Genomic DNA, 25,413 nt, shown 5'->3' with positions numbered 1-25,413 from the left:
GATCCGTGCCAACCCAACAGACACTTTCGGAGATACCCGTAATGCACCTTTATAGTCACCCAGTTACGTTGTGACGTTTGGCACACCCAAAGCACTCCTACGGTATCCGGGAGTTGCACGATCTCATGGTCTAAGGAAAAGATACTTGACATTGGAAAAGCTCTAGCAAACGAAACTACACGATCTTTTATGCTATGCTTAAGTTGGGTCTTGTCCATCACATCATTCTCCTAATGATGTGATCCCGTTATCAATGACATCCTATGTCCATAGTCAGGAAACCATGACTATCTGTTGATCAACGAGCTAGTCAACTAGAGGCTTACTAGGGACAGGTTGTGGTCTATGTATTCACACATGTATTACGATTTCCGGACAATACAATTATAGCATGAATAATAGACTATTATCATGAACACAGAAATATAATAATAACCATTTATTATTGCCTCTAGGGCATATTTCCAACACTTACATGCAACGAGGTACTCACCGATGCTCATATGCCATGCACAACCATTCAAGCAAACATGCAAAACACCTATCATATCAAAGGTTCAAACATGCTTGCCTGGTTCGGAGAAGTCGGAGTCTAACTCGGCGAAGTTCGCGGCTCCGTCAGCTCTCCCGGAACCTACGGCATAGCGAAAACGTACACTAACGTGAACATCGACGCGTGCATAAAAATTGTTCTAAATTTTTTCCAAATAAATACTATAAAAAACTAGACAAAAATACAAGACTGACAGAAAAAGAATCACTCAAAAATCATCTTTTATTAAAAAGTTATAAGGCTTTTAGTCCAGGGACTAATCTGTGATTAAACAGAAAAGATCTAGGGACTTAACTGAGGAAACAGAAAACGGTTCGGAAAGAAATGCGCCAGCCCAAAGAGAAAACGTATTTGCCCGAAGGCGCCAACAGAAAACGGTTCGAGGGGGAAAATAAGAGAGGCTGATGGGGGGGGTCCACACGTCAGGTTTGAAAACGGTCAACGGAGCTCGCCGGCGCCCGAAGGCTGCGGTGGTCGCCGGCGTCGAACCACGGCGAGGCAGGGAGATCGGAGGGTACCAAGAGGTTAAGTGTGTTCTTCCGCGTCGGTGGGTGGTGGACTTGGCCTTCGGAGAGCACCACGTCGATGGCGACACTTTCTCCGGCGGACGGTGGCTCGGGCGATGGTGGAGAACTCCGGTGGGTGCTGCAAACTCCAAATTGAAGCGCGGGTCAGCAGAGTGGATGCACTAGAAGGCTACTGGCAAGAGCTGAGGGGTAGAGGTGCACGCACGGGAGCGAATCGAGCTGGGTCCCGTGGCGGGGCGAGGCGGCCGGAGTTGGGGAAGAAGGCTCCCTCGGGGCTCTTCCAGTGGCTTGGCGGGGTATTGGAGGTGTGTAGAGGTGGTGTGGGTTCGAGTTCGAGCTCGGGGCCTCTATTTATAGGCGATCCGAGGGGGTGGCCGTGAACGGGAAATCTCCGGCGAGCGATTACGGCGAGGCAGTGGTTGGGCAGTGGGTTTAGGTGGCCAGGCAGCATCAGGGAGGTTCACTGGTGCCGTTCCACTGCTAACCTTGGTCGGGCTTGGCGTAATTGCGCCGGTCCTCGACGGGGTGGCCGTACGGGCACGGCGGCGGCAGAGAGCGCGCTCCGCGCCTAGCAGTTCACGACGAAGGGTGGCAGCGTGCACGGGGGAGTGGATGGCCACGCGGCGGCCTCGGGTGGCTTGGCCGGCGCTGGCCGGCGCCGTCCACGCTGCGCCTCTCTCTGGCAGCCGCAAAGCCGCCGCTGCCGTCGCTCACGGGTGGCGCACCTGCTCCTGCTCGTCGCCGACGTCCGCAAGCCTCCAGGAGATCGTGCGGCGCAGGGATAAGAAGGAGGGGACAGAGAGCGAGGCGCCGCCGCGGCACTGGCGAGATCGACGTCGGGCTCTGAAGAAAACGACAGTAGTTCACTGAAACTGTTTATCTGAATTTACTGAACATGACAGCAACAGTGTCCAGCAGGTGTTCGACGAAATGATTTGGCATGGAGGAAATTTTTTCTGGAGCTAGGACTTGGTGAGGTGACCTCTCAATGCACCCAGAGGCTGCTTGAATTTTCTCAGATTTTTAGGAGAAGAATTCAAATGAATTTCATCAAATTTGGCAAATAAGGTCCAAACTTGCAGCAAGTACAATTTGAAATATTTGAACTGGAGACCAGTGGATCTTCATGGATCCTAGTTGAGGGCTCAAAGGACTAGCTAGGGAAATTGGTTTGGAGGCAAAACTCAAAGTAGAAAGGGTAGCTCCTTTGTAAATCTCCAAGATCTAGAATAGAAGGCAGAAATCATTTGTGATAAGAAATAAAAGGAAAAGAAATTATGGGGAGGTTCAAACTGCTGGATTTGAAGTATATCATGATCCAAAGATGGGGAAAGGCTTATGGGAGGGGATTTCCACTCATGTCATGGCAAGAGGGATTTTTGAAAAGGGGGGAAGATCACTCAAAATGCCATAGGGCTATTTAAAAGATTTTTCAAAAGAAATTTTCCCAAGTGAAAGGCATTTGGTTTTGAGTCCAAATAAGAAGGAAAAACCTCCAAGATCAAAATCAAGTCTTGGGTGAATCCAAAACAAAACACTTGCCATAAAAGAAATATTTTGAGAGGGAGAGTTCTTCAGAAGAAAATTTAAATAACCTCCCTCAATTTTAAATAAAAGTTTGAAAAAGCCAAATAAAATTTTGGGTGTCACAGAGACCAGAAGGACGTCGTCTCTGTCACTAAGAATATGACTGAACTGTATGAGATTTCCAATGGCTTCACTCGAAGGGATTGGTAGGTGTAGGATTTTGAGTTGAGCATCACATGGAAATTTTTCCTTAGTATTTCCTCGACCCCCTTTAACAGTACGGTGTTTCCTATGACTCAAGAAAGAGAAAATGAAACTACGAAAACAAAAGTCTTCACGCTTCATGTTCCTCGAATGAATACCAAGTCTTCAAGGTCACACCAATTTCTTCACTTTCAAAGTCTTCAGAAAGTCTTCAGAAATCCAAAGTCTTCAGTCAAAGAACTTCATTTTTAGGGGTCAACTTTCTCGTAAATATCAAACTCCTCATAGACTTATAGACCTGTGTACACTCATACACACATTAGTCCCTTAACCTATAAGTCATCAATACACCAAAATCACTAAGGGGCACTAGATGCACTTACATCAACAAAATCAGCCGTCTTGAGAATGCAAAGGAAAATTTGGATACTTTGATTGATATGCACGAAGGTACCGACTCCATCAAGCAATCCAAACTAGATGTGCTTCAAAGTTAGCTTGACAAGTGCAAAATGAAGGATGGTGAAGGTGTCGCTGCAATGTACTCTAGGCTTGCTCTCATCACAAATGAGATTGCCGGCTTAGGAAGTGAAGAGATGACCGACAGATTCATCATCAAGAAGATCCTAAGAGCCTTGGATGGAAAATAAGATACCGTGTGCACATTGATCCAAATGATGCCCAACTACAAAGATCTCAAGCCAACGGATGTCATTGGAAGAATTGTTGCTCATTAGATGCCACTTAAGGATAAATAAGAGCTTGACAACAAGTCCAGTGGTGCTTACAAAGCCTCATGTGATGCTCCTACATCATCAAGTGAGAAACAAGCCTTCCATGAGGAATTGAGCCTAATGGTGAAGAACTTCAACAAGTTCTACAAGAGTAGAAGCAAGGAAAGAAGTTCCAAGTCATGGTCCTACAATGGCAAAAGATCTTCTAGTCGTGAGCGTAATTCCTACAATTGTAGTAGACCTGGACACTACTCCAATGAGTGTAGACTCCCTACAAAAGAAGAGACGACTCACCTAAAAGGAGAAGTAGGAGAGAAGAATTACCTCCAAGAGAGAGAAGGAGCAGAGATGATCCTTATGAACGAAGAACCTCTCGCAGAAGCAAGGATTCGGAAAGGAAGGGAAAGTCGTCAAGGAGCTACACAAAACAAAGACATCAAGCTCACGTTGGTGAATGGGTATCCGGCTCCGAATTTGACCATCACTCCGAGAGAAGTTATCACTCCGACTCCGAATATACTCAAGATGAAGGTGTTGCCGGTCTAGCACTTGTGTCAACCAACTCCTATGACATATTTGACTCACCAAATGAAGGAATTGGAAGATGCGTCATGGCTAAAGGCCCAAAGGTATCACACCCCGAGTATGTTGATTTCAATAGTGATGAAGATGACTTGCTAGGTGATGATGATTTACTTGTTGACAACTCTAGTGATAAAAAATATGATGAACTTGCTATTATTCATGCTAATCAAGATAAAATGAATGACGATGATAAGAAGGAGATTGAGCGTCTAACTAAAGAACTAAACACTCTTAAGTTAGCTCATGAAACTACCTTGGAAGATCATCAAGAGCTTTTAAAGACTCATGAGAAGCTACGCTTTGAAAAGCTCAACCTTTAGCAAGAGCATGGGTTCTTAAAGACAATCAATGACGATCTTCATAAGAAAAGTTCTTCTTACATTGCCAAGCATTTACTCTTGTCTACTTACACGCCACAAGTAAGATCTAGCAACAAGAGCAAGAAAGATCCTTCTTCTAGTAGTAACAATAACCATGTTAAATCCAATGTTGTTTCTTCTAGTAGTTCTCTTGATTCCACTAATGATTCTCTTAGCCAAGTTACACTTGAGAAAGGAAATAGCTTATTGAAGGGAATTATAGAGAAAGGTGTTTACAAGAGCCTTGCCAGAAGTAAGCAATTTGAGGAAATTGTATGCAAGCAAGGAAGGCACCGGAAGAATCAAGGTGTTGGTTTTGAACGAAAGTTCAATGCCAATGGAGTTGAGTGGGAAGAAGATCAATACCCCAATACGAAGTTTGTTCCTCAACAAGAGAAGTATGATCCTACTTCTTTCAAGGGGACACAAGCTCAAGATGATCTTCCACCACAAGACCACAAGCAAAAAGGCAAGGACAAGCTTCAAGAGAAGATTGATACATTTGAAGAAGCTCCCAAGGGCTTGGTCAAGTGGGTTCCCAAGACTACATCAAGTACGACTACAACTCCAAGGATTCCCATCAAGTTGATGTGGATCCCGGAGAAGAAGAACTAGAGAGTTCTTGAGGGTGACCCCGCCAACATACTTCAGTCATATCATTTTGGTGACAACAAGTGCAAGCAACTTCCACATCTTGCACTACTTCAAGGAGTCACAAACCCTCTTGTTGGTAAGACAAGGGACAAGGTAACCTAATGCTTTCATGGACATCATCTTGTGTGAACTTCACTCTATGTCTATCGATATCCTTGTTTGTTCCTTGTGGGACTAACCCGTGTAGGTATTAAAAGTGCAACTCACTCTGACGGATTGCTCCAAATGATCCACATCAACATTGAGCGTCCACATCTTCAACATCTACATGAAGTCATCATCGACAAAACCCAAGGTTAGTTCATCCCTCTTAGGGGGGATATCACATCTAGGGGGAGCTTTACTCTAAGAATTGAGCTAAAGCAACTCTAATGGTGTGAACACAACAATGGTTTATGTAAAAGTGGTAACCCCGCTTGTGCTTAAACGATGAGTATGACCTATGATCAAATGTTCTCATTTGACTCCTAAGTCAATATACTCATATATAGATGACCTAGTCATCGCCAATTGCTTGATAGATGCTAGAGTGTTTGTGCATGCCTTGCCACATATATCATTTGCCATTTTATTGTGTGAGCATGTTGATTTCATATTTCCCTCATTCGAGGACATCGATTTGTTGCTTTGATTGTTTGGCTTGTTTTCTTTTGCCAAATGGATGGACAAGAATGCCTAAGAACTTCCTCTAGCTATCTATGCTTTTCTCGTCTCAGACTATATTCATGCTACATCACAAAGTGTCACACACCTAGTTCTGACAATGCCTAGTGCTAGCATCTGGTGTTGCATCATGTTTACTTTATTCAGAAAGTTGAAATGGGGATGACAGAAACCCCCCAGCACCACTTAAACCAACTAGGGTTTACTAAAATCCTTTTCAATGAACCTGAAATGCCCTTCTAAAATGTTCATCATCTTTGCCTTGGTCTAGAACTTCTGACAAAAATGGTGCACAATTTTCTAGGTCATCCTAAGGTCACTGGATTAAATCATATGTTAATTGCATTTGGGCATTTAAATGCTATAAAATATTTTAAATGTACAAATAATCCTAAACTGAAATGTTCCATGTTGGTTATATGCTAAACAGTGGGCATGAGCAGTTTGGTGATTTTTGAAAGTGCCTAAGCATTTTTAGAAAAGCCACAAACCTGCAGAAATAAAAGAAAACAGAAAATAAAAGGAAAAGCACTTACCTGGCCAACTTACCTGGCAGGCCCACCTGGCGGCCCAGCACTGTACTGGCCCATAGCCAGTTGGCTGCTTCCTCTCGCTAGGGAGGCAGAGAGGTGTGCGCCGGCGTGCCCGAGCTCGCCACGGTGCCACCTGCTTGCCGCTTCGCCCCTGGATGCGCTCGTCGACCTCCACGTCGCCCCCTCGACCGCCTAGACACGCTCACTCTCCCCCAACGCCTCTCCCTTGCTCCCGTCTGCCATGGCCGACGCAGCCGCAACCACCTCGCTGTCGTAGACGTGGCCACCGCCGTCTCTGCGTCGCCTCGCCGTGTCCAGCAGCTCTGCCATCGCCCTCTCCATCGAGCAGGCCGAGCCCTGAGCGCTCGCTTGCCCTGAGGCCACTGCTTTATCCTCGCCTGACTCCGCCACCACGGAGATCCCCTTCGCCGTCACCGCTACAGCAGCTCGTCCCCGACCGCGCTACCTAGCTCATCGTGTTCACCGTGTGCTTCTGCCCCTTCCCATCCCTCTCGTTCTTGCTGCCGTCCACTGCTTTGACCGCAACGAGCTTCACCGCACACGCAGCCGCCCGAACACGCCCGTCGCGCCGCTCGCCGTCCCCGTGGCCACCAGCCACCCCACGCCTCACCGATGCGCCCAGAAGCTCCGCCACTTCGTCCTCGACCCCCTCGCTGAGTTACACAACGCCGGACGCCTCAAAGCGCCGCCCTCGATGCCTTCTTCTTCCTTGGGTTGCCGAGATCGCCTCCGCCGCACCGCTCGCTCCGGCCCCTCCCCGAGCTCACCGACCTGCCCTACATGATCCTCGTGAGCTTCTACACCGTCTCCCCCTTGTCTCCATGATGTTTGCTAGCTCTAGTCGCCGTTTCGCCGATGACAGAACCCCGCCGCCGCCTGTGCTCGCCGCTGCCGATGCTCCGGTGACTATTTGGTCCCGGGTACGTGTCCACCGAGCTCACGGCACCGCGTAGAGAATCTCCAGTGCTTCGCCCCGCCCGTTTGCATAGCACAGCCGCGTTCCCGCGCACACCCGAACACCGGCTGCCACGGCCGAGCTCCTCACCGTCGTCTCCGGCCGCCCCAGCCCTGCAACAACCACTGTTGGACACACTCCATCGTGGCCGTTCCTACGAGACCAGCCCCGCTTGCTCCCGTCGCCGGAGTTGGCCGGACGGGCAACGCCGCCGCCTCTGCTTACGCCGGCGAGTAACCGCCGGCCTAATCCGGCCATTAGGAACTAATTACCATTTAGGTTAACACCTGGGCCAATGATAGCCGGGCCCCACCGGTTTAATTAAACTACTAACGAAATTAGTTAGACCTAATCTGATTCCTGTGGACCCGCGCGTCAGAACTGACCCAGCTGACATGGCCGTTGACCAGGCCCACTTGTCAGCCACACGAGCCAGCAATGTGACACTGACCAATGGGCCCCACCGGTCAGGTTTGACCTGGACCATCTCCGTTGACTGCTGACGTCACACTGACGCAATAAGTATTTTCTGGATTTATTCTTATTCAGGAAATTCCAAAAAATATCATAAACTTCAAAAATTCATAGAAATTCATCTGTAACTCCGAATGCAAAGATTTATATATGAAAAATGATCAGAAAAATCCAATCTATCCATTGGTACTAGTTTCATGCATGACAAAGCAACTTAACCTTGATGTTCATATCAAAACATGAAAATGCACTTTATAAATTCATAGTTTGAGTTTGAATTTGAATCTTTCATTCAAATAAGCTCAAACCCTTCTATTCTTAGCTGCATTAGCTCAAATCACAGCATATCGCCATGTCATGATCATGCATCATATTGTGCATTGCATTGATCGTGTTTCTTCTCTGTTTGCCGGTGTTGTTCCCCCTCGGTAGACGTTGTTCCGACTTTGTGATCGTTGACACTAATGAAGACTCAATGCTATCTTCAGAAGTGCCAGGCAAGCAAAACCCCCTTGTTCATTCCGATACAATCCCACTCTCTCGCTTCTGCTCTCTTTTACTGCATTAGGACAACAATGATTCAACTGTTACATGCTGCGGTAGTTGAACCCCTTTCCTCTGCATGACCTGTCATGGCCACAATAAATAGATGAAACCCACTAGCATGAGTAGGAGTTGTTTGAGCCCTGATGTGCCTACTCATTCATGCTTGTTTGTCAGGCCTGCTACTGCTTAGAGATGAGTCAGGTCTGATTCATCGGGGATGAATTGGAATGGTGATGAACATGTCCTACTGTGTGTGAGCTAAGTGTGTGAACACGATTTGGTAAAGGTAGCGGTGAGAGGCCATGTAGGAGTACATGGTGGGTTGTCTCATTGAAACTGTCCTCAGGAACTGAGTTCTGTGTTTGTGATCCGTGAAACAGCTACTACCATGCATTGGGCCCTGAAATATGACCCCGCTCGACTTATTAACCGCCCCTGTCCTCTGTCCAAGAGTTGCAACTAGTTTCTGGTGTTTGTAGGATATGTGTTGGAGGCCGTGCATAGCACTAACCCTAGGGGTGGGCTATGATGCCGTAGATACACCATAGCACGGTGTACCGGGCGCCCGTTTGGTGTCTTGGGAACCCTGCACACATCGTTTGGGGCTGTGAGCGAAACCCCGGCCAGATCTCCTCGCGGATGGAACCCGAATAGGCGATAAACCTTGACTAGAGACTTGTGTGGTTAGTCAGGTCGTGGTCTACACCCACGTCGGCTTTCGCTTGAAGTCTACCGAGCACATGTCGTGTGCAGACGCTAAGTGGTGGAAACATGTGTGAAGAAGTACACCCCTGCAGGGTTATAAATGATCTATTCGAATAGCCGTGTCCGCGGTAAAGGACTTCCGGGTTGCCTGTATAGTTCATAGACAAGTGAAAGTGGATACTCTAAAATGCGCAAGATAAGCGTGAGTGCTATGGATGGCGTTCTCGTAGGGAGACAGGAGTGGATCCATAGTGGTGTATTGAAATGGTGAGTATGTGGACTCGTGTGCGCCACCTCAAAAGAGTTACTTGCAGTAGTAGTTCAGGTTAGCCACTGAGTCAAAGCTGGCTTGCTGCAGTTAAACCCCACCATCCCTTTGTTGATAATGATGCATATGTAGTTAGTTCTGATGTAAGTCTTGCTGGGTACATTTGTACTCACGTTTGCTTAATTTATGTTTTTGCAGAGAGACTTCAGTCTCGCTAGTAGTTCCTTGTGGACTTCGATGTTTAGCTTGATACCTCAGCTACGATCTTGTGCCCTCTGCAGGATCTGGTAGATAGTCAGGCTTCTCAGCCTTTTTCATTTGTAGATGTATGTACTTAGACATGTTAAGCTTCCGCATGTGCTTTGACTTGTATGCTCTGAATGTTGGGTCATGAGACCCATGTTTGTACTATCTCGCTCCTCGGAGCCTATTGAATAAATACTTGAGTTGTAGAGTCATGTTGTGATGCCATGTTGTATTTGCACATATCGAGCATATTGCGTGTATGTTGTTGAAATGCTTGGTATGTGTGGGATCCGACAACCTAGTTGTCTATCCTTGGTAGCCTCTCTTATGGGGAAATGTAGTCTAGTGCTTCCACTGAGCCATGGTAGTCTGCTACAGCCCGGTTTACCAGAGTCCTGTTAGCCCAGCTGCTACTGCTCCGGAACACTTAGACTGGCCGACATGTGTCCTTCTTCGATCTTGTGTCTGTCCCTTCCGAGAAATGTCACACGGTGTCTTTCGGAGTCCTGTTAGCCTGCTACAGCCCAGATTCCCGGAGTCCTCCTAGACCAGTTGCTACAGCCCGAATTCACTCGCTGATGACCGACACGTTCGTTGCTGGGTCATGTATGCCTATACCTATAAGTTAGTGCCACTTTGGGTTTACGACTAGTCATGTCGGCCCGGGTTCTTTGTCATATGGATGCTAGCGACACTATCATATACGTGAGCCAAAAGGCACAAATGGTCCCGGGCCAGGTAAGGTGGCACCCGTGGGAATACCGTGCGTGAGGCCGCAAAGTGATATGATATGTTACATGCTAGATCGATGTGGCTTAGGATCGGGGTCTTGACAGCTTTGGTATCAGAGCCTGGCTGCCTGTAGGATTACCAAGCCAAACTGGTCGAAGTTGAGTCTAGAAATGCTTTAGTTATATAAGGGAATTGATTGTGGAAGGGAACGTAAGGTTCTTTTTACTCCTTTACCTTATGCCCTTCTGATCTGAGTCAATCTCTTCCTTTCTACGAGGTTTAAGAACTAGGCTTCTCATGTTTCTATCAGGATCACGTGTTACTAATCCGTAGACTTATAGGATTGATGGATTCAAGCCTCAGTTCAGTGCCTAGTACTTCCGTGTGTTAACAGTTGGTCTCGGAACCTTGATATTGCGATGCTAAGTGGTTATGCCACCATTTTGCATGATGTCTCAAATCTTTTTAAGCATTTACAGCCGTTATGTTGTCCAAGTCATCCCAGGTTTCTACATAGTCTGATGCATTTGCAATTCCTTCTTTTCGTTCTCGATGTCCCTTTGGGCTAGTTCAACCACACTAATTGCTGAGTTGAGGTACTCTGTTGCCTCGACATATATGTTGGAGTTATTATTATGACCCTAGGTGTCTTAGAGGATCACCTAGTAATCTAGCCATGTTTTGTGTTCCCCATGTGATGATTCTGGCCATCATTCTCGAAAGCATCCCGTGATGTTATTAGTTAGTAGGTATTCCATTCCTGGGTTCTTGAACCCGAGATTCACCCTACTTACCTCATGTTGATAGTGTTGCTAGTTCCTTTAGGATATTAGTAACCTTTGCGATATTCCTCAAGGTTCGTGGTACATCCTTCTTCCAATTACCATGAACCATTCTTGGCAGGAGTTCTTTTAAACCAAAAGGTCACAACCAGAGTGCTCTTGATGAGTTATCCATTCTATATTGTGAATCTGCTAGTTCTACCCTTTCCGCATGGGTTATCCGGAAGAAATGTTGAGCTTCGCTCGACATACTAATCTATGCATCCACAACTCAGAAAAAACATGTGTTCCTTTCAGTTGTCCCTCTTTAGTTGTATCCTGACCTCCGTCTATCATGTGATAGTCAGGAATAGTTGTGCCATCGTGTTCGTCAGTGTCTATTATCCTTGTGGTCCGTCGAGTCGTTCTATTTCAGAATGACTAGGAGAAACAAACTCCAGTACCTCATCCATATCTAGAATTGGGTCAAAGTAGTTGTATTCCGCAGATCAAATGCCAATCCAGCTTTTGATTCTGTTCTACCCTGAAGTATTGCCCTCTTGATGTCAAGAATGTCATGATAATTGCACCAACTCTTATGAATTCTTGATGCAGTGATACTTCTCGCCATCATCATTCGCTCCTCGGTTCCGTGTTGTTGCAACCGGAATACCAACAAGTGAACCGTGATGTGTGAAATCAATACTCCTAGCAACTAGTTGCTTGGTAGTAAATGGACAATATTCTCGCGTGTTGGTTATTGAATCATCATCGTAAGATTGATCGTGCTACCTAGTCCATATTTTGGTGCACTCTTCGATCAATGAGTTAGGATTATTCAATCCCTTGCTTATTTGATCATATCGTCTTGCTCTGAAAAGCAAGATTGCTCCCGAGCTCAATAACATATCGGTGGTTCATGATTTTCCGAATATCTTCTCGGAAGTATTACCAGGTTGTCCACTGACCATTAGGTTGAGTTCGTGATCAAGTTGGTTTCTTGTAAACCACCCCTTCTCCAAGAATCTGTGTTGGATACCCTGAGCTAGTTGGTCAAGCTAAACAACAACTTGGAGAGTTGGAAGATAAAAGCTTGCCTAACTTAGTTCCTTTCCAAAGGGATATCTTGTGTTTGTGTGTTTGTTGAAGAAAGATGATATCTTCATCGACCGATCCTCGTGATCAGTTGTTGGATCTATTGTCTTACCCAAATCTTTGATTTGCGTGTGGGTTATCCTCAAATCAAATCAGAACAAACGATGTTCGTAATGTTGTCTTACTCGCGGTTGATCCCTCGAGCATACACCATTATATCCTTTGGTCTGACCAATGCTATCACCTTGTTCACATAGTCGTGGGATTCCACTTATATGGAAACCCAGATGAATTGTTGTTGAACCCATCAGCAACATTATTTTTTTCTGCTCCATGATTCGTGCAGAACATCCAGCTAGTATTGGAAACTTTTATAAGCATTATCTTCATGTTCCGCTCATGAAGCATATGTTCGGATGGAAGAAGTGACTTCCTCTGGTTCACGTACAATCGATGCAAGTTGCCGCCGTGAATTCGAGAAAGTTTGTTTTTGCCTCCTCTGGAATCATCCCAAGTTAGTCATGCACGTGCGAAGTGCTCTATGGTTTGATAGGTTGGCCGCCTCCATTCTATATGTGTTCCTAGCACACCAAGCCACTGATTGACTTGCTCAAGGATAAGAAGTTCATCGATAAGTGCACAAGGACTTCGATATCCTCGATGATGGTTCCCCACCTGAACTCGGTAATGTTTTATTATAAGACTACTACGTGGTCATGCTTGTCTGGGACAGTGTGTTCACATGTATGTAGCAGTACCGGCTCATGTTTTGGAGCTTACTACCATAGTTCATTTCCTGAGAATCTTGCAACGTCATCTTGTCGATTTGTGTTGCAATCCTTTCTTTCAGACATGATGAGTCTGGAATATCCTGACACCAACCAGATCTGAATCTCAGGCAGATATGATGGTTGGAACGTTTCTCAAGAACAATAATATTGGTCTCTCTGTAACCCGGTAAAGTGGATGTCATGGCTAACACACCTAGCCGGAAGACCTATTATTGTAGTATCCTGATTGATAAAGTTGGCCACCTCCCCATAAGGATTCCGTAGGATTTACCTCCGTAGTTATTCCTTATGGATTCTTGCGCTCCCGAAGTCCGACCTTCTACTTGATGTTCAAGATACCAAACCATATCAAATGGGTTACGCTAGTACATCAAGGAGAACATTAGAAGCGGAGTGCTAAATTTCTCTCGGTCGATCATCCAGATTTTGTTTCCTTGGCCTCGCTAGGGTGAAATCTGAGTAGATGTTATCTTCCTTTGCATCTGCATTGTCCATCACTATTCATCATGGTAGTATGTTGGGTTGCCAGGATCCTTGACACGGATGTTGGTAGAACCTTGATGAATGTGGAAATGCTCAAGTTCTTGAGAGCATGCGCAAGCAAAATCATCCCCTGTGTTGTCTTCAAAAAGGTAGTCCACATCATCCATTCTAGCCCGAGTGTGTCGTTCTCCTGAACACCGTCAAACGATCGTTCGTAAGTTGCCTTGGGCTGGTGAGAAGAGTTCCAATGATCTATGTATCAAAAGTAATTCCTTTTTGCCACTTGAGGGAATAATTCTATGAGTCACCTTCCCTAAGGTGCCCCGTTATGGAATCATGGCAATTTTTTCTCGCTAATTTGAAATCCTCGTCAAATTGTTTCTTCCATCCCTCCTGATGCATGTTTTGCCTCTCAGCTCCAGAGATGTTTCTATGTCCCATTCCGTGAGTTGATCTTGTGATCATTAAGATGATCCTAAGTTGCTCGAACCTCAGGAAGATTGATTCTTCTAAAATTCTCCCTTTCTACTCGTTGTCATGTTGGATGTAGTTCTCAAAGCAAGACGTCAAGATCAAGGTGATGCAATGAATCAACACCCTCGAGAAAGACATCTGGATCGTGAAGATTGTGTTAGCTTGTGTCCCTCTGTCTTCTTACCTCACGACTTGAATCTCGGGACGAGATTCTTGTTTAGTGGGGGTGAGTTGTCACATCCCTAGTTCTGACAATGCCTAGTGCTAGCATCTGGTGTTGCATCATGTTTAATTTATTCAGAAAGTTGAAATGGGGATGACAGAAACCCCCCAGCACCACTTAAACAAACTAGGGTTTACTAAAATCCTTTTCAATGAACCTGAAATGCCCTTCTAAAATGTTCATCATCTTTGCCTTGGTCTAGAACCTCTGACAAAAATGGTGCACAATTTTCTAGGTCATCCTAAGGTCACTGGATTAAATCGTATGTTAATTGCATTTGGGCATTTAAATGCTATAAAATATTTTAAATGTCCAAATAATCCTAAACTGAAATGTTCCATGTTGGTTATATGCTAAACAGTGGGCATGCGCAGTTTGGTGATTTTTGAAAGTGCCTAAGCATTTTTAGAAAAGCCACAAACCTGCAGAAATAAAAGAAAACAGAAAATAAAAGGAAAAGCACTTACCTGGCCAACTTACCTGGCAGGCCCACCTGGCGGCCCAGCACTGTGCTGGCCCATGGCCAGTCAGCTGCTTCCTCTCGCCAGGCAGGCAGAGAGGTGAGCGCCGGTGTGTCCGAGCTCGCCACGGCGCCACCTGCTTGCCGCTTCGCCCCTGGACGCGCTGGTCGACCTCCACGTCGCCCCCTCGACCGCCTGGACATGCTCACTCTCCCCCAACGCCTCTCCCTCGCTCCCCTCCACCATGGCCGACGCAGCCGCAACAACCTCGCCGTCGTAGACGTGGCCACCGCCGTCTCTGCGTTGCCTTGCCGTGTCCAGCAGCTCCGCCGTCGTCCTCTCCATCGAGAAGGCCGAGCCCCGAGCACTTGCTTGCCCCGAGGCCAGTGCATTAACCTCGCCCGACTCCGCCACCGCCGTAGATCCCCTTCGCCGTCACCGCTGCAGCTGCTCGTCCCCGGCCGCCCCGCCTAGCTCATCGTGTTCACCGTGAGCTTCTGCCCCTTCCCATCCCTCTCGTTCTCGCTGCTGTCCACTGCTTTGACCGCAACGAGCTTCACCGTACGCGCAGCCACCCGAACACGCCTGTCGCGCCGCTCGCCGTTCCCGTGGCCACCGGCCACCCCACGCCTCACCGACGCGCCCAGAAGCTCCGCCACTTCGTCCTCGACCCCCTCGCTGAGCTACACAACGCTGGACGCCTCGAAGCGCTGCCCCCGACGCCTTCTTCTTCCTCGAGTCGCCGAGATCGCCCCTGCCGCCCCGCTCGCTCTGGCCTCTCCCCGAGCTCGCCGACCCGCCGTACACGATCCTCGTGAGCTTCTACACCGTCCCCCTTGTCTCCATGACGTTTGCTAGCTCTAGTCGCCATTTCGCCGATGACCGAACCCCGCCGCCGCCTTCGCTCGCCGCCGCCGATGCTCCGGTGACCATTTGGTCCCGGGCGCATGTCCACCGAGCTCGCGGTACCGCGTAGAGAATCTCCAGTGCTTCGCCCCGCCCGTTTGCACAGCGCAACCGCGTTCCCGCGCACACGTGAATGCCGGCCGCCGCGGCCGAGCTCCTCGCCGTCATCTCCGGCCGCCCCAGCCCCTGCAACCACCACCGTTGGACACACCGCATCGCGACCGTTCCAACGAGACCAGCTCCGCTTGCTCCCGTCGCCGGAGTTGGCCGGACGGGCAACGCCGCCGCCTCTGCTTACGCCGGCGAGTAACCGCCGGCCTGATCTGGCCATTAGGAACTAATTACCATTTAGGTTAACACCTGGGCCAATCACAGCCTGGCTCCACCAGTTTAATTAACCTACTAACGAAATTAGTTAGACCTAATCTGATTCCAGTGGACCCACGCGTCAGAACTGACCCAGCTGACATGGCCGTTGACCAGGCCCACTTGTCAGCCACACGAGCCAGCAATGTTACACTGACCAATGGGCCCCATCGGTCAGGTTTGACCTGGACCGTCTCCGTTGACTGCTGACGTCACAGTGACGCAATGCTGACGCAATAAGTATTTTCTAGATTTATTCTTATTCAGGAAATTCCAGAAAACATCACAAACTTTAAAAATTCATAGAAATTAATCTGTAACTCCAAATGCAAAGATTTATATATGAAAAATGATCAGAAAAATCCAATCTATCCATTGGTACTTGTTTCATGCATGACAAAGAAACTTAACCTTGATGTTCATATCAAAACATGATAATGCACTTTATAAATTCATAGTTTGAGTTTGAATTTGAATCTTTCGTTCAAATAAGCTCAAACCCTTGTGTTCTTAGCTGCATTAGCTCAAATCACAGCATATTGGCATGTCATGATCGTGCATCATATTGTGCATTGCATTGATCGTGTTTCTTCTCTGTTTGCCGGTGTTGTTCCCCCTCGGTAGACGTTGTGCCGACGTTGTGATCGTTTACACTGATGAAGACTCAATGCTATCTTCAGAAGTGCCATGCAAGCAAAACCCCTTGTTCATTCTGATACAATCCCACTCTCTCGCTTCTGCTCTCTTTTACTACATTAGGACAACAACGATTCAACTGTTACATGCTGCGGTAGTTGAACCCCTTTCCTCTGCATGACCTGTGATGGCCACAATAAATAGATGAAACCCACTAGCATGAGTAGGAGTTGTTTGAGCCCTGATGTGCCTACTCATTCATGCTTGTTTGTCATGCCTGCTACTGCTTAGAGTTGAGTCAGGTATGATTCATCGGGGATGAATTGGAATGGTGATGAACATGTCCTACTGTGTGTGAGCTAAGTGTGTGAACACGATTTGGTAAAGGTAGCGGTGAGAGGCCATGTAGGAGTACATGGTGGGTTGTCTCATTGAAACCGTCCTCAGGAACTGAGTTTTGTGTTTGTGATCATGAAACAGCTACTACCATGCATTGGGCCCTGAAATATGACCCCGCTTGACTTATTAACTGCCCCTGTCGTCTGTCCAGGAGTTGCAACTAGTTTCTGGTGTTTGTTGGATATGTGTTGGAGGCCGTGCGTAGCGCTGACCCTAGGGGTGGGCTATGATGCGGTAGATACACCGTGGCACGGTGTACCGGGCGCCCGTTTGGTCTCTCGGGAACCCTGCTCACATCGTTTGGGGCTGTGAGCGAAACCCCGGCCGGATCTCCTCGCGGATGGAACCCGAATAGGCGATAAACCTGGACTAGAGACTTGTGTGGTTAGTCAGGTCGTGGTTACACCCACGTCGGCTTTCGCTTGAAGTCTGCCGAGCACATGTCGTGTGCAGACGCTAAGTGGTGGAAACATGTGTGAAGAAGTACACCCCTGCAGGGTTATAAATGATCTATTCGAATAGCCGTGTCCGCGGTAAAGGACTTCCGGGTTGCCTGTATAGTTCATAGACAAGTGAAAGTGGATACTCTAAAATGCGCAAGATAAGCGTGAGTGCTATGGATGGCGTTCTCGTAGGGAGACGGGAGTGGATCCATAGTGGTGTATTGAAATGGTGAATATGTGGACTCGTGTGCGCCACCTCAAAAGAGTTATTTGCAGTAGTAGTTCGGGTTAGCCACTGAGTCAAAGCTAGCTTGCTGCAGTTAAACCCCACCATCCCTTATTTGATAATGATGCATATGTAGTTAGTTCTGATGTAAGTCTTGCTGGGTACATTTGTACTCACGTTTGCTTAATTTATGTTTTTGCAGAGAGACTTCAGTCTCGCTAGTAGTTCCGTGTGGACTTCGACGTTTAGCTTGACACCTCAGCTACGATCTTGTGCCCTGTGCAGGATCTGGTAGATAGTTAGGCTTCTCAGCCTTTTTCATTTGTAGATGTCTGTACTCAGACATGTTAAGCTTCCGCATGTGCTTTGACTTGTATGCTCTGAATGTTGGGTCATGATACCCATGTTTGTAATATCTCGCTCCTCGGAGCCTATTGAATAAATACTTGAGTTGTAGAGTCATGTTGTATTTGCACATATCGAGCATATTGCGTGTATGTTGTTGAAATGCTTGGTATGTGTGGGATCCGACAACCTAGTTGTCTATCCTTGGTAGCCTCTCTTATGGGGAAATGTAGTCTTGTGCTTCCACTGAGCCATGGTAGTCTGCTACAGCCCGGTTTACCGGAGTCCTGTTAGCCTAGTTGCTACTGCTCCAGAACACTTAGACTGGCCGGCATGTGTCGTTCTTCGATCCTATGTCTGTCCCTTTGGGGAAATGTCACACGGTGCCTTTCGGAGTCCTGTTAGACTACTACAGCCCGGATTCCCGGAGTCCTGCTAGCCCAGTTGCTACAGCCTGAATTCACTCGCTGATGACCAACATGTTCGTTGTTGGGTCATGTATGCCTGTCCTTGTAAGTTAGTGCCACTTTGGGTTTACGACTAGTCATGTAGGCCCGGGTTCTTTGTCATATGGATGCTAGCGACACTATCATATACGTGAGCCAAAAGACGCAAACGGTCCCGGGCCAGGTAAGGTGGCACCCATGGGAATACCGTGCGGGAGGCCGCAAAGTGATATGATGTGTTACATGCTAGATAGATGTGGCTTAGGATTGGGGTCCTGACACAAAGTTTGATCAAGTCAGATTCGAACCCTCTGGGTGAGGAGCAATCGGAGTCACCGATTCGTCATAGACTTAAACTTCCAAAACCTCTCTGTGCATTTCGGTCTGACCGATTCATCCTTTTCGGTCATACGGAGTTCATTGAGTTAATCTAGGTTTTCAATCTCGGTGCAACTGATTAGAACTATTCAGTCACACCGAGTTGAAGTAACCGCTTGCGATTCTGCATCTCGGTGCCACTGAGTTGTTCCACTCGGTCACACCGACAGGGTCAGGATATATATACCGACGGGTCAAAATTTGGAAATTTCTCCAAAACCTTTCGCCCGCGCGTGTCCTGCTCTGCCGACTCAGGTCTTCGGATCGTCCTCTCATCGCCAACGACCTCCCGCCACTGGTCTCCATCGCCGTCAACGGAAATCTACACCGCCGTTGCCGCTATAGCGAGCTCATCACTGAACTAGTGTATGAGTTCGAACCTTTGTGCAATCCTTATCTCCGATTCTTAGCACAAAGCAAATGCCATGATTCTGACCACGTATGAGATCAATCTGTCCAATAAAAACTTCCTTTAGATTAGTTTTGATTCCAAAATTTAGGGTTAGGTTTCCGCCAAACTCATCTCGGACCGACCGAGTTGTGGAAATCGGTCTCACCGATTTGGCTTAGGCCATTGCACTTGTAACTTGCAGTCTGACCGAAACTTGCAAATCGGTGTGACCGAGTTCAACTCTCAGTGAAACCCTAGCAATCTTGGAGTCACCGAACTGTGTCTCGGCCTGACCGATTCCACTAGTTTAGACTCCAAAAGTTGCTTCGGTGTCACCGAGTTTAACAAATCGGTAGCTCCAAAATGCTTTCTGTGGAAAACTAAAACTATGTTTTTGACTCATTTGTTTTGCAAAACCTCTGCATTTTGTGATGCTCATCCACTCTATCTCATCTATAGCTATTCACAGGGTCAGCTGTCTGTTTGCAGTGTCAGACATGTCAGATCAGAGTGATAGCAGAACAAGTCTGAAGAACAGGTGAATCTAAGTGAGGGCACTAGTCCCTCTGGCTGTTATGATGAAGGCAGCAGAAGTATTCCTACCAACCTGCCTAAGGCTGCTACTAGGCATAGGAGGAAGAGAAATCTGAGTCTGAAGATGAAGATTATATTGCTGCTGAGGAGGAGGTCAGCGCCAAGAAAAAGGTTGTCAAGAAAGAATTTGGCACAGCTGCATCTACGAAGCCTGGTTTGAACAAGAAGGCTCCTGCAAGAGAGTGCCCATGTCAAAGGCCAGAGCCTCCACTCTTCAAACTTCCAAATCAACTGTTGGATAGGCTGCTGGTGAGGGCAAGAAGAAAAAGGAAAGAAAGAGAGGGAGATGGTGCAAGAAAGTAGATCCCATGGAAGAATTTGAGAAGCACTCCTCTGATGAGGAAGAAGAGGATGCTGCACCAGCACCTAAATCTCAAAAGCTGATGGGGTTTGCCATCAAGTCTGGGGCTGCCCCTTCAAAGCCCAAGACTGCCCCCAAAGCTTCTGCTCCAGCCCCCAAGACTGCACCAAAGAGGAGCACAAGAAACATACCAGCTGCTGAGAAGAATAAGGCCCAAGTGCCTGAGATTGAAGAAGAAGAAGATGATGAAGCCCAAGTGCTTAGGAAGCTTAAGCCCAAGATCCCTGACCATGATGACAATCATCCAGTGGCAGAGAACATGAGAATCAGAAAGGATGCAGGTCACAGATTATGGAGAGAATCAGATCCATATACTGTGAGGAGAAGGACTGCTGTGGATTATAGGTTTCACACCAAGGAGCAGCGGGCCTTCTATGAGACTATTCTGCTAGATAAGAAGCCTATTGTCTGTGACATGAAGTGGGCAGACTGGAAGTACATCGACAACAAAGAAGACCACTTCCCAGGAGTGCATGAAAGTTTCAGACTATGTGGAGTAGATACTTTTGTGGGTTAGAAATTCACCAAGTGGAATCATGAGCTCATTATGCAATTCTACTCTACAGCTAATTTCTATCCTGATGGAAGAATCATTTGGATGTCTGAAGGTACAAGGTACCAATCAACAGTTGCTGAATGGACCAAGCTGATAAATGCCCCTTTAGAGCATGAGGATGACATAGATGTCTATGCCAAGAAGAATAAATACCACAACTCCATGGCCAACATTTATAAGGAGATTCCTGACAAAGCCTTGGAGACTCACAAGATGGGCTCTATGTATTATCTGTTGTCTGGACTGGCCACTATTAACACCATATTAAGGCACACCTTGTTGCCGAAATCAGGAGATCACAAGATGATCAGAGGCCACTCCATCAATTGCTGCAGTTCTTTGATGTGCGCTAGAAGTTTAAAGTGATGAGTTTGATTGTTGAGAAAATTAAGAGGACAGCTGCTGACCAGAAAAGATCATGTGGGTATGCTCCACACATCCAGATGCTCATCAACTCCAAGATGGGCACAGGCACATACTTATTGTACAAGGATCACCTTCCGTTGAGGCCTGACTTTCAGGACAACATAGTTGTCGTGAATGATGAAGATCCCACATCTCTAGAGGCTCAAGAGAAGAGGGAGAAAGCTAAAGCTGAGAAGGCAACAAAGATGCCAAGTGTTGAAGAGGCTTCACAAGTTTTCCTCAAGTCTAAGCAAGATCAACTTGGATATCTTATTCAAGCAACTTTCAGGATTGAGAAAGGATTGGCCACCCTAACTCAGAATCAAGAGAGCCTCGAGGGGATCATTGAGACAAAGTTCTATGATCTTGACTTGAAGGTGACAGAGATGCAGACAGCAGTTGAGCAACTCCAGGAAGAAGCTGAAGAGAGGAAAGGGAAAGCTACCACAGATGCCTTTCAGAGAGTGCCTAGGGCACAAAGATCTGCAACAGTGCCTGTGACAAACACACGAGCTACTACGTCAGCATCAGCAGCCACAGCATAAGTAGCTCCTCCAGTTGCAACTCCTCCAGCTCCAACAACTTCAACAGATGCATTCATTCTTGGAGTCCTCTGAACGCCACCTACCGAAGTTCAAGCCTAGAGAGACGCATAGCACTATGCATTTTCGAGCTTTTTGGTAACTTGTTGCCAAATGGGGAGAAAGTGTATAGATCATAGGCTTCGAGAGAGAGAGATTTGCTTCTTTTTGTCTCTTTTGCTACTTATTTGATACTTATTTGTGTGCTTGCTTGGATGATACTCTATGCTTATGTGTGTGAGATACTAGTATGGTCATGTGTTTGATCATATCATACTTTAATGCTTGTGCTTGAATGATGCTATTATCTATCTCTCATGTATGATCATTCACTTTGCCTTGGTGATGAGTGCATATTTCATATTCTATCATTTTGAGCGCTCCACCAAGATGTATGTGACATGGAAGAGTAACCCATGATCCTAATCGATTGTACATTTGCATTCAAAAGCAAATTTTAAATAATGCACAAATTTAGGGGGAGCTCTTGCTTATCACATACTTCTTAAAGCGACGATTTATTTCAATCTTATCACCATTTTTCGAAGCTTTGATCTATATGTTGTCATCAATTACCAAAAAGGGGGAGATTCAAAGTGCAACTAATCCCTGGGTGGTTTTGGTAATTCTTAACAACATATAGCTCATTGAACTAATACTCTTTCAAGATGATCATTTCAGGAAGTTCAATGATTGACATGGCATGGACTAGATATGTGGACCCCTCAAAATGCTAAGGACACATATTGGCTCAAGCTCAAGACTCTACATTTTCATTTTAGTGATCCAAGATTACATTGAGTCCATAGGAAAAGCCAATATTATTAAAAGGGGATGAGGTGTTGCTTAATGGCTTGCTTGCTCAAAATACTTAGTGATATGCTCCAAAAGCCCTCAACCACTTTCTCATATCCACATATGTCCCAAACTAAAAGTAAAACTCGGCCCCACCGATTTGATCTATCCGGCGCCACCGAGTTCACTTGACATAGCCATAGCTAGAAACCCTGATTAGTTCGGTCTCATCGATAGGGATCTCGGTCTCATCGAGATGGGATTACAAACTCTCTGTTTCCCTTCGTAACGTTTCGGTCTAACCGAGATGAGCGATTGCTACGTCTTGAGCATGCGTTGGTTTTCCCTTGAAGAGGAAACCGTGATGCGGCAAAGTAGCGTAAGTATTTCCCTCAGTTTTTGAGAACCAAGGTATCATCCAGTAGGAGATTACACGCAAGTCACCTAGTATCTGCACAAAGAATCAAGAACCTTGCAACCAACGCGATAAAGGGGTTGTCAATCCCTTCACAGTCACTCGCAAAAGTGAGATCTAATAAAGATAGTAAGATAAATATTTTTGGTATTTTTGTTGTATAGATTGGAAAGTAAAGATTGCAAAATAAACAGCGACAGAAATTGGCAAGTTGATGGAAACTAATATGATGTAAAGTAGACCCGGGGGCCATAGGTTTCACTAGTGGCTTCTCTCAAGATGGCATATATTATGGTGGGTGAACAAATTACTACCAAGCAATTGATAGAAAAGCGCATAGCTATGAGAATATCTAGGCATGATCATGAATATAGGCATCACGTCCGTGTCAAGTAGACCAAAACGATTCTGCATCTACTACTATTACTCCACACATCGACCGCTATCCAGCATGCATCTAGAATATTAAGTTCATAAGAACATAGTAACGTAATAAGCAAGATGACATGATGTAGAGGGATAAACTCAAGCTATATGATATAAACCCCATCTTTTTATCCTCGATGGCAACAATACAATACGTGCCTTGCTGCCCCTACTGTTACTGGGAAAGGACACCACAAGATTGAACCCAAAGCTAAGCACTTCTCCCATTGCAAAAAAGATCAATCTAGTAGGCCAAACTAAACCGATAATTCGAAGAGACTTGCAAAGACATCAAATCATGCATATAAGAATTCAGAGAAGAACCAAATATTATCGTAGATAATCTTGATCATAAATCCACAATTCATCGGATCTCGGCAAACACATCGCAAAAAGGTATTACATCGAATAGATCTCCAAGAACATCGAGGAGAACTTTGTATTGAGAACCAAAGAGAGAGAAGAAGCCATCTAGCTAATAACTATAGACCCGAAGGTCAGTGGTAAACTACTCACGCTTCATCGGAGAGGCTATGGTGTTGATGTAGAAGCCCTCCGTGATCGATTCCCCCTCTGGCAGATCGCCGGAAAAGGCCCCAAGATGGGATCTCACAGGTACAGAAGGTTGCGGCGGTGGAAAAGTGGTTTCGTGGCTCCTTTGATGTTTTTAGGGTATAAGAGTATATATAGGTGAAAGAAGTATCTCGGTGGAGCTCCATGGGTCCCAGAAGGGTGGGGGCGCGCCTACCCCCTGGGCGCGCCCTCCTGCCTCGTGGCCGCCTCGCGGAGTTCCAGACTTCAACTACAAGTCTTCTGGATTGCGGTTGTTCCAATAAAGATCATGGCGAAGGTTTCATTCCGTTTGGATTCCTTTGGCATTCCTTTTCTGCGAAACACTGAAATAGCCAAAAAAATGAAACTGGCACTGGGCCTTCGGTTAATAGGTTAGTCCCAAAAATAATATAAAAGAGCATATTAAAGCCCATTAAACATCCGAAACATATAATATAATAGCCTGGAACAATTAAAAATTATAGATACGTTGGAGACGTATCAAGCATCCCCAAGCTTAATTCCTGCTCGTCCTCGAGTAGGTAAATGATAAAAAATGGAATTTTTGATGTGGAATGCTACCTAACATAATTTTTAATGTAATTCTTTTATTGTGCCATGAATGTTCAGATCCTGTAGCGACCCGACCCGAACGGATCAAGTCTCTGTGCTTAAGTGTCATCCCTGGATCGGTATGCTGACACACAGAGTACTCGAGGATTTATAACAGAGGTAAATCACATGTATGAAGTAATGTAAATACTATTACCTCAATCCATATAGCGGAAGTAACAACAAGGTTGTGGATTCCCATCAACACCAACGGCAAAGTTGAGTGTAGAAAACGTAACCCTAACGTATCACTTACTCGTCATAAGATTCCTGCAACATGAGACGTTGCAGCCATGTAGGTCAGTACATTGAATGTACTGGCAATTTCACACTGTAGAGCAACGCTGAATAACGGCTATCACTACATGCATATTTGGCTGGTGGAGGCTCTAAGTTTATTTTTGCATAAAGCTAATTTTCCCCTACAACAAAGGAATATATTTTATTTAACTACAAAGTTTGTTGAAAAAATATTGAGAAGGTAACCCCAAACCAATAACCCAACAAATTATTTAAGTAACATGATGAGATCAATCAAATAATTCAAGTACCAGATACTCAAGATGTCCATAACAAGGGACACGGCTAACCATGATTAGTTTGTACACTCTGCAAAGGTTTGCACACTTTTCCCACAAGACTCGATCTCATCCGTTGAATTTCTCGCACTACATGATGTTTGAGAAACGGATGATCAAGACACAGTCTTTCCGAAGCATTAACTCTTTACTCTGGGTAGACAGTACCACCTACTTTCCCCTACATCTGCTAGCATACCACTAAAAGAGGTCACGCAACATACTCAACTATGCTAGAGCCCATAATGGCTTGTGGCTGCACACGGAAGTTTCTAGCATGAATAATCTTATGATCCCATTGAGCCTGGGTGGCATTCCATAGGATGATCACACGGGTACTCCGGGATCCCCTTGGGCAAGCACTGGGTTCTCTAGGTGCCCGGGCAAACCAATGGGTGCTCCAGGGTGCTCCAACCATTCTACCCAGA

The sequence above is a fragment of the Triticum aestivum genome, chromosome 5D, assembly GCF_018294505.1.
Source record: "Triticum aestivum cultivar Chinese Spring chromosome 5D, IWGSC CS RefSeq v2.1, whole genome shotgun sequence".
Taxonomy (NCBI): domain Eukaryota; kingdom Viridiplantae; phylum Streptophyta; class Magnoliopsida; order Poales; family Poaceae; genus Triticum; species Triticum aestivum.
Note: the sequence above shows the minus strand (reverse complement) of the source record.